At 20.2% G+C, this 14524-nt stretch overlaps 2 protein-coding genes across 39 annotated transcripts in view; one reads left to right on the top strand and one right to left on the bottom strand.

Moving 5' to 3' along the window:
• LOC409422 overlaps window positions 1-14524 on the bottom strand; it is a 198351-nt gene that overhangs the window by 120556 nt on the left and 63271 nt on the right. The gene's annotated exons all lie outside the window — the stretch shown is intronic.
• LOC107965799 overlaps window positions 1-14524 on the top strand; it is an 87449-nt gene that overhangs the window by 71155 nt on the left and 1770 nt on the right. The window lies entirely within an intron of this gene.

Genomic DNA, 14524 nt, shown 5'->3' with positions numbered 1-14524 from the left:
ATGTTAATTAAATAAGTTCCATATTTCTAAAGTTTCTAAATAATATCTCTATCGAAAAAAACAAATTAAATTGATTTTTTCCATAATTAAAAAAATATCTTTCAAGATAAGCATATATTAGCATCTGAATATTTTTAGAAGTCATTATATATTTGAATTGATCGTTGGAATTTGCATGAACAAAGAATAAATTTTAATAATTTTATCCAAAAACAATAAAAATCGTTTCATAATTCGCAGTATTATTATAAAAGATTATGAATATATCAAATATTTAATTTATTATATATTTATTTTCTTTAAATTATAATATATTTTTTTTTCTTTTTCTTATAAAATATATATTCTATTTGTTTTTTTCTGGTCATAATTTTAATGTTTTTTATATTTATCTATTTTTAAACTAAAATATTTTTTATTTGTTTAATTTATTGTTTTCTTTTTTCATCATAAAATGCATTTGATTTCAATTTGAGCATACAACATAGATTTATTCTTTATGATTAAATTATATTTTAAATTTAACTCTAGTTCATTAGATTTCATTAGATTCATATTTTTCTTTTTTTATTTTAACAAATAATATTCTACGTGTCGCTCAAAAGATTTATTAGTTAAATTAATAAGAAAAAACGAAGTTTGCCAAAAAATATTCAAATAAAAATGTTGAATTATGAAATAATATTCTTATATATAAAATTAAATTATAATAAATAAATTAAAGCCAGATGGACATTTAAATAAAAACAGTTTAAATAAAACATAACAGAATTTGATTAGAAAAAATGTCTATAGTTAAACATTGAGATAATAGAGTCTGTATGTAGAAATGCATGTTTTTATTCGGAGAATTATGTTTATAGAAAACTCAATAAATGAACAAAAGTAAATATTGTAAAAATAATTTAAAAGTATTAAATTTATTATTTAATTTTTTCTTTTATTTCATATGATATACAATGTTTACAAATGATATAATACAATTATATAATACAATATTTCACTTCAAAAACATTTCAAGTAGATATAAATTGAAAAAAATATATCGAAATATCATATTTTGAATACAAACGAATTAAAACAAAATAAAAAATTAATTTGCAAATGCAAAATAAATTAAAAGAAATGAAATCAAAAATATATATTAAAGTAAATATTAAATTATAATTTAATATAATATAATATAAAATGTTAATATTATTGTCTAAACATAATATAATATATTGTCTAAACATATATAAAACATATTTTTATTATTTATATGTTTTCTATTCTATCGATGTAATTTTATTTTTGTATATAAATAAATAAAATAATTTTAATTAGTGATACGTAAAGATAATTTTTAAAATAATTTTTGATATATATAAATTGCAGATTGTATTTTATTTGAAAGCGTTTGAAAAATTAATTAATAATGTTTTTCAAATAAATTTAAAAATAAATTCAGAAGTAAAAATAAGACAATTAAATGAAAGTAAGAGAATTAAATGAAATAAAGAATAGTCAAAATATCAATATCAAATATTATTTTATACATGAATCAATAAAAAATAAATAAGTATTGAATATTATAAAATTAAAATGCAACACAAAATAATTATAAGTTTTATAAACAATTACAATAAAAAATGTTTATTTGAAACTTATAAATGTTATTTGAAATTTATTTCTTGTTAAATTCATATAATCTCTAATTAATAAAATTAAAAAAGAAATATATAATTTTATGAAATTGGCATTAAGTTTTTAAGAATTTATAATTTTATGCGAATTGTATATGATTAAACTAAATTTATGAAATTAAATTATTCAAATAAGTTTTTTTTTCTTTTAGTTTTTTTTATGAATATTCATATTGAATTAATTATTTATTAGAGTATTTTTAATTGATAATAGATAATATAATGTAGATAATGTAATGTCTTTATGAATTTTTGTATTTAATTTCAAGTCTTGAAAATAAATATTGCAAAAATATTGGGTTGGCAATTAAGTAATTGCGGATTTCAGTTGAAGTTAATGACGACTTAATCAAAGCAATAATCGATTCGGATCGTCACAGTACAACTCGTGAGATTGCAGAGAAGCTTCATGTATCATATACATGCATTGAAAACCACTTAAAACAATTTGGCTATGTTCAAAAACTCGATACATGGGTTCCTCACGAACTGAAAGAAAAGCATTTAACGCAACGCATTAACAACTGCGATTTGCTAAAGAAACGTAATGAAAATGATCCATTTTTAAAACGACTGATAACTGGCGATGAAAAATGTGTTGTTTACAACAATATCAAGCGGAAAAGATTGTGGAGCAGGCCACGTGCTCAAACAACATCAAAAGCTGGTATTCATCAAAAGAAAGTTTTGTTATCAGTTTGGTGGGATTACAAAGGAATTGTCTATTTTGAACTCTTACCACCCAACCGAACGATCAATTCTGTTGTCTACATCGAACAACTAACGAAATTAAACAATGCAGTTGAAGAAAAGCGGCCCGAATTGACAAATCGAAAAGGTATTGTATTCCATCATGACAATGCAAGACCACACACATCTTTGGTCACTCGACAAAAATTATTGGAGCTTGGTTGGAATGTTTTGTCACATCCACCATATAGTCCTGATCTTGCACCACTGATTATTTTTTGTTTCGATCTTTACAAAACTCCTCGAATGGTAAAAATTTCAATAATGATGATGATATCAAATCGTATCTGATTCAGTTTTTTGTTAATAAAAACCAGAAGTTTTATGAACGTGGGATTATGATGCTGCCTGAAAGATGGCAAAAGGTCATTAATCAAAATGAGCAATACATTACAGAATAAAATTATTTAGTTCCATGAAAAAATTGTCTTTGATTTTCTAAAAAAAATCTGCAATTACTTAGTTGCCAACCCAATATATAAGGAATACATTTATAGAATCAAAAATAATATATTATTTTTATAATTTTTATAGATTAATATATTTTTTATATATTTTATATATTTTTTACAATGAAAGAACAAAGCAAATAACAAAGCAACCAGCATACAAAAAATGATTATATATATCTTGTTTGTTTGAAATTTTTCGATGAAAGATATTCTAGAAAAAATTCAATCCATCATCTAAATTATAATATAAGGATTAACACTAAAGATTTTATCATGATATCTTTCATTGTCATTATTATAATTTGAAATAAAATTTAATTTAATTTAATTTATTATTAAATCAAATATTGAATCTGTTTTATAATAAAATATTTGAAATATATTTATTTTTAATGTTATTTAAAATATTTTTATTTAAATATTCTTTTTTATTTTTTCTTATGATAACAAATTTTTCTTTTTGCAAAAAATGTTTTTATTTAATTCTCTCCAAAATAATAATATTGTTTTCATTTTTTTGATTTTTGAAAGTAACAATGACAATAATTATAAAAAAATTGTTATACTTTTTTCTATTATATATAAGATTAAATCTGGATCAATCAAATAAATATATTTTTAAAGTATAATTTTCTTTTTTATATTTTTTCAAAAGATTATTGACAATTAAGAATTATCTTGTACTTTTATACAATTAAGAAATATTTTGTACTTTTTCCTATTTATAAAATAAATTAAGAATTTTTAAAAAAATACATATATACATATATACATATTTATATTCATATACTAATACTTATACACGCACTTTTATAATTCATTTTAAATTCATAAATACAAATAAATTTCTATTGCTTGATGAAATAAAAAATGACTTCTTTGCGAGGTAAAAATAAAAAAAATAAAATTAAAAAAATGTGATTTTTTTATATAAATAAAAATTAAAAATTAAAAATTTTAAACATATTAAGCATATTAAAAATAAATATATTTCGATTATTTCACATATTAAATATATTTCACAATTTATTTTATGTATAAATTTCATATAAACATATTTAAATATACGTTTATTTACAAATGCATCATATTCTATCGAATCATCAACAATTGGCAAAACCTATTATTATAAAAACAAAATCATTGTATAACAATAATTATTATCGATTATAATATTTGAATTAAAAATTGATATTAATTGCAAATGTTTTTTATTTTAATACATATATCTTATTCGCTATTGTGAAAGCAAATTCGAATTTCCATGTTTTCATTTCAATTTTCAAATTGAATATATTGTATATTTGAATAAACTAAATAATAATATTGAACGAATTTTTAAGAATATATTTGAAATTTACAATTTACACATTCAAATTTATAATTTAGGATAAATTGCATAGAAATTTCATCATATTCATATATTTCTGTTACGATCTTTTCTTTCCTATCTATTGTTTCTATAATAATTTTCAAAAATCTATAACTGCTTTTATATAATTTTCATACATATCTATATGTTTATAAAAATGTGGAATATCTTTAAAAGGTGAATTTTAGATGAAAAGTATACATATATATCTGATAACGTTTAATGAGTTATAAACATTTTAAGTTTGTATTAAATAGAGTGAAATGGCGAAAGAGCGAGAAAACTGGATTAGACGCATACCAATATTGCAATGTCTCTTTCATAACGGAGTTCCGCGGTAAGTAGTCAATGTTTTTGATACACAAGTGATTACTTTTCTTATATAGTTTATTTGATTATTGACTATTAATATAATTTAATTCGCAATATTCCGTGAATATATAACTATTAATGTATGTCATTAAAAAAAAAGAATTTTAATTATACAAATTAAAATTTGTGTAATTTGTTTTAAAAAAAGCTTGTCTCGAATAAATTACAGCAAATTTCATAATATTTGGCTACACGATATTGATTGTACGATAATTGCACAATATTTGATTTAAAATAATAATTAAATCGTTATATTACACTTAATCTGTCTACCTATTAAAATCTATAGAGGCTAATCCCATCTTTATATAATATTTTATAATATATATAAGATTTTGAATCAGAAAGATTGGTACATATTTATTTTCATATAACTTGTATATTTAAGTAATTTCTTCCACCATATCAATATTTTAAATATTCATAAAAACTATGTGTACATATTATTGAAATTAAAAAAAAATTTTTTTAATTTATCTTGGATCAAATTTTTTCGTAAAATTTTACACACAAGTTAATGTAAGTGAACTTCGACTAATAAATCAGTTGAATACTACTTGTTTCTATCTCTTCCATATTTAGTTTTTTTTCACTTTTAGATCATTAAATTGAAAAGAAGTAATGGAAAGTTGCAATTGATTTACACATTGATCTATAAATGATATAAAATGCTCATATTTATTGTAAACTTTTTTCATGTGAATGTTTTAAATATACACGTAATATTAAAAAGAAATCCACCTTATTTTTAATGTTTCAGTTAAATTATTTTAAAGAATACTTTTGGACTTTTTCTTTTTAAATTTTATTTTGTAACTATTTTGTAACTCTTACTTAAGACGCATTTCTATTTTTTGTTTTTAAAAATTAAGTTGGTATTGATAAATTTTTTATTTTATTTCATTTACATTCGATTTTCTTTTATTATTATTTTTAATATATGTAATAGACAAAGTATTTATTTAATAATATTGAATTGTTAAAATGTTATTATCATTATTTATTCAACTATTTCTTCTAAAATTTAACGCAATGAAACAAAATCTATATACATATCTTACTTTATCAATCTATTATTCAATAAATTTTTCAATAGAAAATTATCGAATAAATATTGAGGAATAAATTCTTAAAATATTACTTATTGTTAATGTTAATGAAATATTTTGATGAAAGAAAATTTAATAAGGTAACAAGTGAAAAAAATGAATATATGGAATTCAAATCGTTAAGATATTCTTTTCTATAAATTTTTTACATATCTTTATATATCATCTCATATCCTCTTAAAAACGAAAAACTATTTTATTAAAAAAATCCAAATTTAAAATTTAAATTAATATGAATCCAAAATATAAAAAAAGACAATATCATTAAGCTTAATATCAAGTATAATAAGAAACATTATTAATTTATAAATAATTTGTTATTTTTAATAATAGTAATAGTATAATAAGAAAAATAATAATAAGAAATGTTATAATAAACATTTAGTGTTAGTATATTTTTACTTTTTTTATTATATATTATTAATATAAATATATATATTATTCATTACGTATACGTATTATGTTTTTGAAGAAATAATCGATATGGTCCAAATTTATGAAAAAATAGATGAAAACCATTTTGAAGTTAAAAAAATATATGCAGAATATTAAGAATATATCCTTTTTTTAGAATACCCGATGAAAAAACATTTTAAAGAATTGTTTTATGCGATGTTTACAAATGCATAGAACTTTTATGTTATATAGGATGCTAATACAGAAAAATCAAGATATTGAGAAGTCTTATTAAAAGAAGCAATCGGAATGATAATGTAATACAAGAGAAATAGGAAAAAGGATTCAATATGTTTTTATGTGGGAAATATTAAAGGAGATTGGATTCTGTCACATTGACAAAAGATACAAGGGATAAGACGGATTTATTTACGAAGATTACTATTTTATTATTTCGTTTATAAATACGAAAAAAATGTATTGAAAATTTTAAGCGAATATTATTTACAAATTAATATGAGAGATAGGATATTTATACATGAAAATCCGCATTGTATAAAGAATATAGTATAAAGAAATTTTTAAAAATAATTTTCTATGAACTGATTATTCCACAATAAATTGATAGAACCATATTTTTTGCAGCCACGATTAACTGAAAAGTTATATAAAATTTCTTTGTGAAAAAAAGATGTTTCTATGCCTCCTTTTAATTTATAATTTATAATTTATATTTAATTTAATACAAAATTGATTGATTCATGCACGACAGGGCACTGTGAAGAGATTTTCACAGTGGAGAAATAATAAATTTAATATAAATAGCTCGCGGAAGAATAAAGTTGCCACCAGGATTTCCAGATTTAAATTTAGATTTTTATGTATGGTGCCATTTGAAAAATTTAGCATACTAAATACAAATCAACAATGAAAATATTTTGAAAATAACAATAATTAATAAATGTGAAGATAAAATATTAATTTAATGAAAAAAATAGAAAAAATTAAATCAAAAAAACATTATAGAATAATATATATATAATATATATATATAAATAAAAAAATGATATTTTGAATATTTATTATAAAATTTAAAAAAATAAATATGAAATACTAAAAAATAATTAAATTAGGAATTGATTTTCTTTTTTTTTTGGGTTTTATAATAAAAAATAAAATTATTTAATTTGTAGAATTTTTAATGATAATAATTTCATGCACAAACATGAAAAAATATATAATAAACAAAATTAAAATAAATTAATTATTTTAAATACGTTTATATTAGTTATGTTTGTTACTTAGTCCGTCAATATCATATCACAAATCAAATTTTTGTACATTATGCCATATAATATTCAGATCTTATGAAGTTTTTATTATGATATAATTTTTAAACATTTTTTTACATAACCATATTATAGTAAGCGAAAGAGTTAATTATTCATAAATACTGTATTTATATTTCAGATAAAAACAATATATATCAAAAAAATCTATTTTTCATCATTGATTTCTATCATTCTTAGATACAGAATTGTAATTACTTAATAAATTTTGAATATATTAAATAAAAAACACAATTGGTCAAAAAGATATTTTTTTACATCATTTTATAATTTTTTTGAAAGATATTCTAGATATACTACTATTCTACAACCTACTACTACTACTACAACCAAATATTATTTGATCGATTTTTGTTTATATTTATATATATTTATATATTTATATATAATGTTATAATCAAATATGCATACATTAATTATATTTTTCGAAAAATTCCTCTTCCGCTTTCTAATGGATTTAATAGAGAGATCGTGAATAATTGATATCATATCTATGAGTTTATCTTTTCATGATATAAGTTTAATGAGTTCTTTTTGTAAAAAATTTTTTCACTTTTTTGAAGATTCTTTGACTTTTCTTTTAATATCTTTGTTAAATCACACTTTTCTTTTATGGATATCTATCACTATTCTTTATCTATCACAGATTAATGTTTTTTTTTTAATTTTAATATTTCAACTGTAGAAACATTGTTATAATTATTATTCTTATATATATGATACCAAGAATCAAAATAAAACTCTAAAATAAATAATATATAGTTATAATATATAGTTTTTTATAGATTAAATTCTTATAGATAGATTTTTGTCTTCGCTCATCTGAATATATATCGAAGTTATAAATATAATCATTCTTATTTTTATAAAGCATTCTCATTAAAATCTCATATTTTATTATATTTGTCGGATTATATATGTTATTATTATATAAAGCTAATACGTCCTTCATATGGTATTATTATTTCATCTAAGAATACATCCTGTTTAAATATATACAAAGATTAAAATTTTTTAATAAAATAATTCAAAAGGAGTTAATTATATATATAGTCTATTTTTATTATATTTTTTATAAATATATTTTATGAATTATCACTAAAATGCAGAAATATAAGAATTTATTCGAATCTTATTCTGCTCGTAGTTGTAGGAAATATTTCAATTAAAGAATTGTTAATCAATAATCCCTCTAATATGATTTTTTAATTTGTCTTATCAATAAAAAAAATGAATAACTTCTTTATATATATTTTTAGTAACTTTTTTCTATGATAAGTTTTAATAGATTTTTTTTTTTATAAAATTCTTCCATTTAGTTATATAAATTGAAATGATTTGAAAAATAATAAAATCAAAAAAATGATTATCAAAAAATAAATCCGTTACTTGCTTGTGCTCTATGGATCATTAAGTTCGAAAATTATATTCGAAATATTTAAATAATCCTTCAAATTTGATGTAATATCATTTTTAATTTTCTTCAAAATTACATTTTTTTTTTGCCATTTTAGAAATCTAATATTTGATTCATAACTGTCTTCCGATAAACTATTAATTTTTATTCCATTACAAATATATTTATTTCAAATCACAAAATTATTTAGACAATCAGATAATAAATCGTCTTCATATAATTCATTGTAAAATTCTTCACTGTTATGATCTGTCATGATTTGATTCAAATTTTTATAATATTAAAATTGCAATAAAAATTTAAATATCAATAAAAATTATTTTTTTTATAATAAAATAAACATGGTTGAAAACAATGAAGAAAGATATAATATATCATAATATCTTATATTTTTCTTCATTGTTTTCAATCATGTTTATTTTACTATAAAAAAAATAATTTTTATTGATATTTAAATTAAACAAATTAAAATAACAATATATCATAATATCTTATATTATTCTTCAAAAATTAAAATAGCTATAAAATTAAAATGTAAGTATAAACACGAATTAACTCATGATCAGTCAATAATATTTAGCTATGAGAATATGAGTTAAATCATAATCGGCCAACAATTAATTTAAAATTTTTTTTTTTCTTCTTCGATGAGGGATCCTTCAAGGATGAAAAACGTTTATACATAATATAATTCGTTGCTTCATACAGAATAATTTCCTTCCTTTTCTGTAAATTTCGGCTATATCGATCATTCTTAAAATTATAAATATATATATATATATATATATATATATATATATATATATATATATATATATATAATTATTAATTAACATGATTTTTTTATAATAAACATGAAATATTCCGTTAATATCTAAAAGTGTTTATTATAATAACAGAAAATGATATAGTTATTATAAACTATAAACTATAATTGTAAATATATTAAAAATAAAGAAAAATAAATAAATATAATTATAAATAATTTTTAAAAGTTATAAATTTATCTAGTTATAAATAATTATAATGTATAATTATATTGTTATATGAATAATTATAAATATGAATATAGATCATAATTTCACATAAAATATATAAAATATTATTAACAAATTAATTAAATTGGAAAATTATTTTATATTGAAAAATGTTATTATGATGGGAATGATATAATGTACGAATATATAAATTTATAAGTATACAAATCTGTATGTATGAATAGAGAAACAATATATAAGACATCACATAAGAAATTCTAAAACGAATGAGAAATTTGTTGACAAAAATATTTTGACAGACGCGATGAGTTCAATACTTTCTTTCTTATATCTTTTATTATATTTTATTTTATAAAAATTATTTCGAATAAGATATTAATATATCTTATTCTATAAAATTTATTTTTTAATATTTATTAGATAATAAAGAATTTATTCTATTCGTTGCGCGAAAAATAAGATTGTAACGAAAGCAAGTAATTGTAATGATATATGAATATAAAATTGAACAATATGTATGTGAGAGTGTACACGTATTGTTTTCTGTCTTTGTTTGTAGAAAAACAAAATAAAAACAAGAACATGCGAGAAATTCTGGAACAACAAATCAGTTGAAAAAATAAATTCGTAATGGTAACATAAGTTTTATGTATTCCTTTTCATATTTTTTATTAAACTTTATTTTATATAAATTTTAACATTGGCATTATTTCAAATTACAATTATTATTCGTTAATTTTTATTTCGAAATGAAATTGTTACCAAAAATAAATTTATACGGAATTAAAAAATTATTTTCATAAAATTGATAAGATTTATACATTTATACAAATATTTTTGTTTTATCGCGTAAAATTTTACAAAGTGCGAAAGAAATCGTGTAAAATAGAGGATAGGAATAGTGATTATAATATTTTAATCGTATTTAATCTTGTTATTAAATAATTAGTTAAAATAGTAAAAAAATCGAATGTAAATGAAATAAAAAGAAAAATTCATCAATATATCAGTTTAATTTTTACAAAGAAAGATGGAAATAATGTTTTAAGTAGTAGTTTCAAAATAAAACTTTTCAAAAAACATTTTAAAAATGTACTGTATAAATGTATATAATTTAATGTATATTTTACAATAACATGAAGAATAATTTACAATATGAAGTGATTTTTGTTTAATACACGCTAAGCATTTAAAACGTAAAATATTCACAAGAAAAAAATTTGCAATAAATATGATCATGTTATATTGTTTATAGATCAATATGTAAATCAAATTTGTAAATCAAATTGTAATTTCTTTGGTCATTTTTCTTCAATTCAATGATTTGAGAAACTAGAAAAAAATTAAGAAAAAGATTAAATTGTGAGTAAGAATAACAGTATTAATTTATTAACCAAAATTTATTGTTCTGCATTAATTCGTGTGTATGTGATTCGAATTATTGGGTTGGCAACTAAGTAATTGCGGATTTTTTTTAGAAAATCAAAGACAATTTTTTCATGGAACTAAATAACTTTATTCTGTAATGTGTTGCTCATTTTGATTAATGACCTTTTGCCATCTTTCAGGCAGCATCATAATCCCACGTTCATAAAACTTCTGGTTTTTATTAACAAAAAACTGAATCAGGTACGATTTGATATCATCATCATTATTGAAATTTTTACCATTCAAGGAGTTTTGTAAAGATCGAAACAAAAAATAATCAGATGGTGCAAGGTCAGGACTATATGGTGGATGTGACAAAACATCCCAACCAAGCTCCAATAATTTTTGTCGAGTGACCAAAGATGTGGTCTTGCATTGTCATGATGGAATACAATATCTTTTCGATTTGTCAATTCGGGCCGCTTTTCTTCAACTGCATTGTTTAATTTCGTTAGTTGTTCGATGTAGACAACAGAATTGATCGTTCGGTTGGGTGGTAAGAGTTCAAAATAGACAATTCCTTTGTAATCCCACCAAACTGATAACAAAACTTTCTTTTGATGAATACCAGCTTTTGATGTTGTTTGAGCTGGTTCATGTGGCCTGCTCCACGATCTTTTCCGCTTGATATTGTTGTAAACAACACATTTTTCATCGCCAGTTATCAGTCGTTTTAAAAATGGATCATTTTCATTACGTTTCTTTAGCAAATCGCAGTTGTTAATGCGTTGCATTAAATGCTTTTCTTTCAGTTCGTGAGGAACCCATGTATCGAGTTTTTGAACATAGCCAAATTGTTTTAAGTGGTTTTCAATGCATGTATATGATACATGAAGCTTCTCTGCAATCTCACGAGTTGTACTGTGACGATCCGAATCGATTATTGCTTTGATTAGGTCGTCATTAACTTCAACTGGACGACCAGAGCGTTTTTCGTCTTTGAGTGAAAAATCACCAGAACGAAATTTGTCAAACCAATTTTGACACTGCCGTTCTTTTAAGGCTTCGTCGCCATAAACAGAACATAACTTTTTGTGAGCTTGCAATGCGTTTTTCCCTTTGTGAAAATAAAAAAGCAAAATATGACGATAATGTTCCTTTTGATTTTCCATTTTTCAACGAATGCCAAACGAAAATTATGCAACCGATCAAAAAACTTTTTTTACTGATTGACAGCTGAATTGCCAACTATCAAATAACAAAATGTGTTTTATATTTGGACTACGCCAGCAAACCTAAAAATTCAACTAAAGCCATCTATGAGTGAAATCCGCAATTACTTAGTTGCCAACCCAATACATTGAAATTAATATATTTTGTAGAACATTTTTTTTTGGAAAAATTTGATCCAAGAAATACAAAATTTATTTTTTTTAACTTCAATAATATATACATGCAATTTTTATGAATATTTATAGATATTTATATATTATATATTACATATTATATATTATATATTATATATTGTATATAGTGTGTATTTTTTTTTCTAATTCAAAATCTTATAGAGATTTTCCCTTATGAATTTTCCCTTATAAATAGCATCAGATTGAATATAATACAACGATTTAATTATTATTTTAAATCAAATATTGTATAATAATTATATAATCGATATTGTATAGTCAAATATCATAGAATTTACTATAATTTGTTCGAGATAAGTGTTTTTTAAAAATAAATTACATAGATTTGGATTTATATAATTAAAAATGATAAAATTCTTTTTTTTTAAAATAATAACATTCATTGAATAATTACATTTTCATATAGTGTGTATTACATTATTATTATTAAAATTCAAAAATAATTTGTTTATTTAAAACCGAAGGATTATGCAAGCGACACTGTGATACGGTACTGCTGTGTACATAATCCAGTGTTCTCGTTTTTTATTTTATCTAATATAAACTTTTTCATTGATAATGAAAATATATATATAATAATTCTTTGCATATAGATAATAGTAGAAAAATTCTCAAAATATATATGGATATATTTATTTTAATAATAAAATATTATTGGAAAATCTTTAGACAATATAATAATAAATATAATAATAAATGCAGAATTATTCAATAAGTTCTGATGATTACAGCATATATAAAGATATATTATATACATGCTAAGCATTTAAAATATGACATTCTTGAAAGAAAGGAAATCTATTTCAGCTAAGTTTTAAAACAATAAAAAAACTATTGTTTTTTAAATTATATATATAATTTTTAAATTATATATTATATATATAAACATATTAAAATGTTTGAATGTGCTATATGTTAATACATATATCAAAGATAAATAAAAATAAATTAATAAAAAAAATTCTATTGAAAAAAAAGTGTTTTTATAAAATATATATATTTTATAAAAATATACCAGTTATATGATCCAAAATTTGATAAGATAGTATGACAACATAATAACACGAAATATAAAATTTAACAAGAATAAAAAATATAAATGTATTAAAAAACACAAAGAAAAAAAATAATCAAAATAATTTTTACAAAATGAATGATAGAAATATTGGAAAATAGAAAAATATTGGAATATATTAGAAAATAGAATTAGAGGGAGATAGAAAAGATTTATACATATATTTAAAATACAAATATAATAATATTAGAAATATTTATACATGATTTTACGTTTTTTAATAAAAAACAATATAGTCATAGAAACATTAATGCAGAATATTTATTTTAACTAAAGATTACAAAAAAATTGTTTTTATTAAATATTAATATTAATAAAACAAATATAATAATAATACAATAAAATAATACAATAATATAATCATCACGGGAACACAAAAGAATTAATTAAAAAATTTGTACAAGAATGTAAATCGATAAAAATTCCACTGGATACTCCACAAAATTTAAATGGCTATAAGGAATCAAGGCCAAAAAGGCATTATATTAAGGCATTTTATATATATATATATATATATATATGTATGTGTGTATATATAATGAGTCTTTCTCTATCAGAAAATCTCTGAAAACATCCAATTATGATTGGATTTGAATATATTTATTCTAATAAGAACAATAATCTTTAATTTTTTATTCTATGAATTTTAGTTGTATTTCTTCACGACTGCAAACGTATCATGCATCTAACATTGTCTTCATGTTTTTGTTTCAAATCCTTTTTATTCATTAAATTATGTTATAACATTTTCGAT

The sequence above is a fragment of the Apis mellifera genome, linkage group LG3 (assembly GCF_003254395.2).
Source record: "Apis mellifera strain DH4 linkage group LG3, Amel_HAv3.1, whole genome shotgun sequence".
Classification (NCBI taxonomy): domain Eukaryota; kingdom Metazoa; phylum Arthropoda; class Insecta; order Hymenoptera; family Apidae; genus Apis; species Apis mellifera.
The sequence above is the reverse complement of the archived record's forward strand: the minus strand, read 5'-3'. Positions and strand labels throughout refer to the sequence as shown.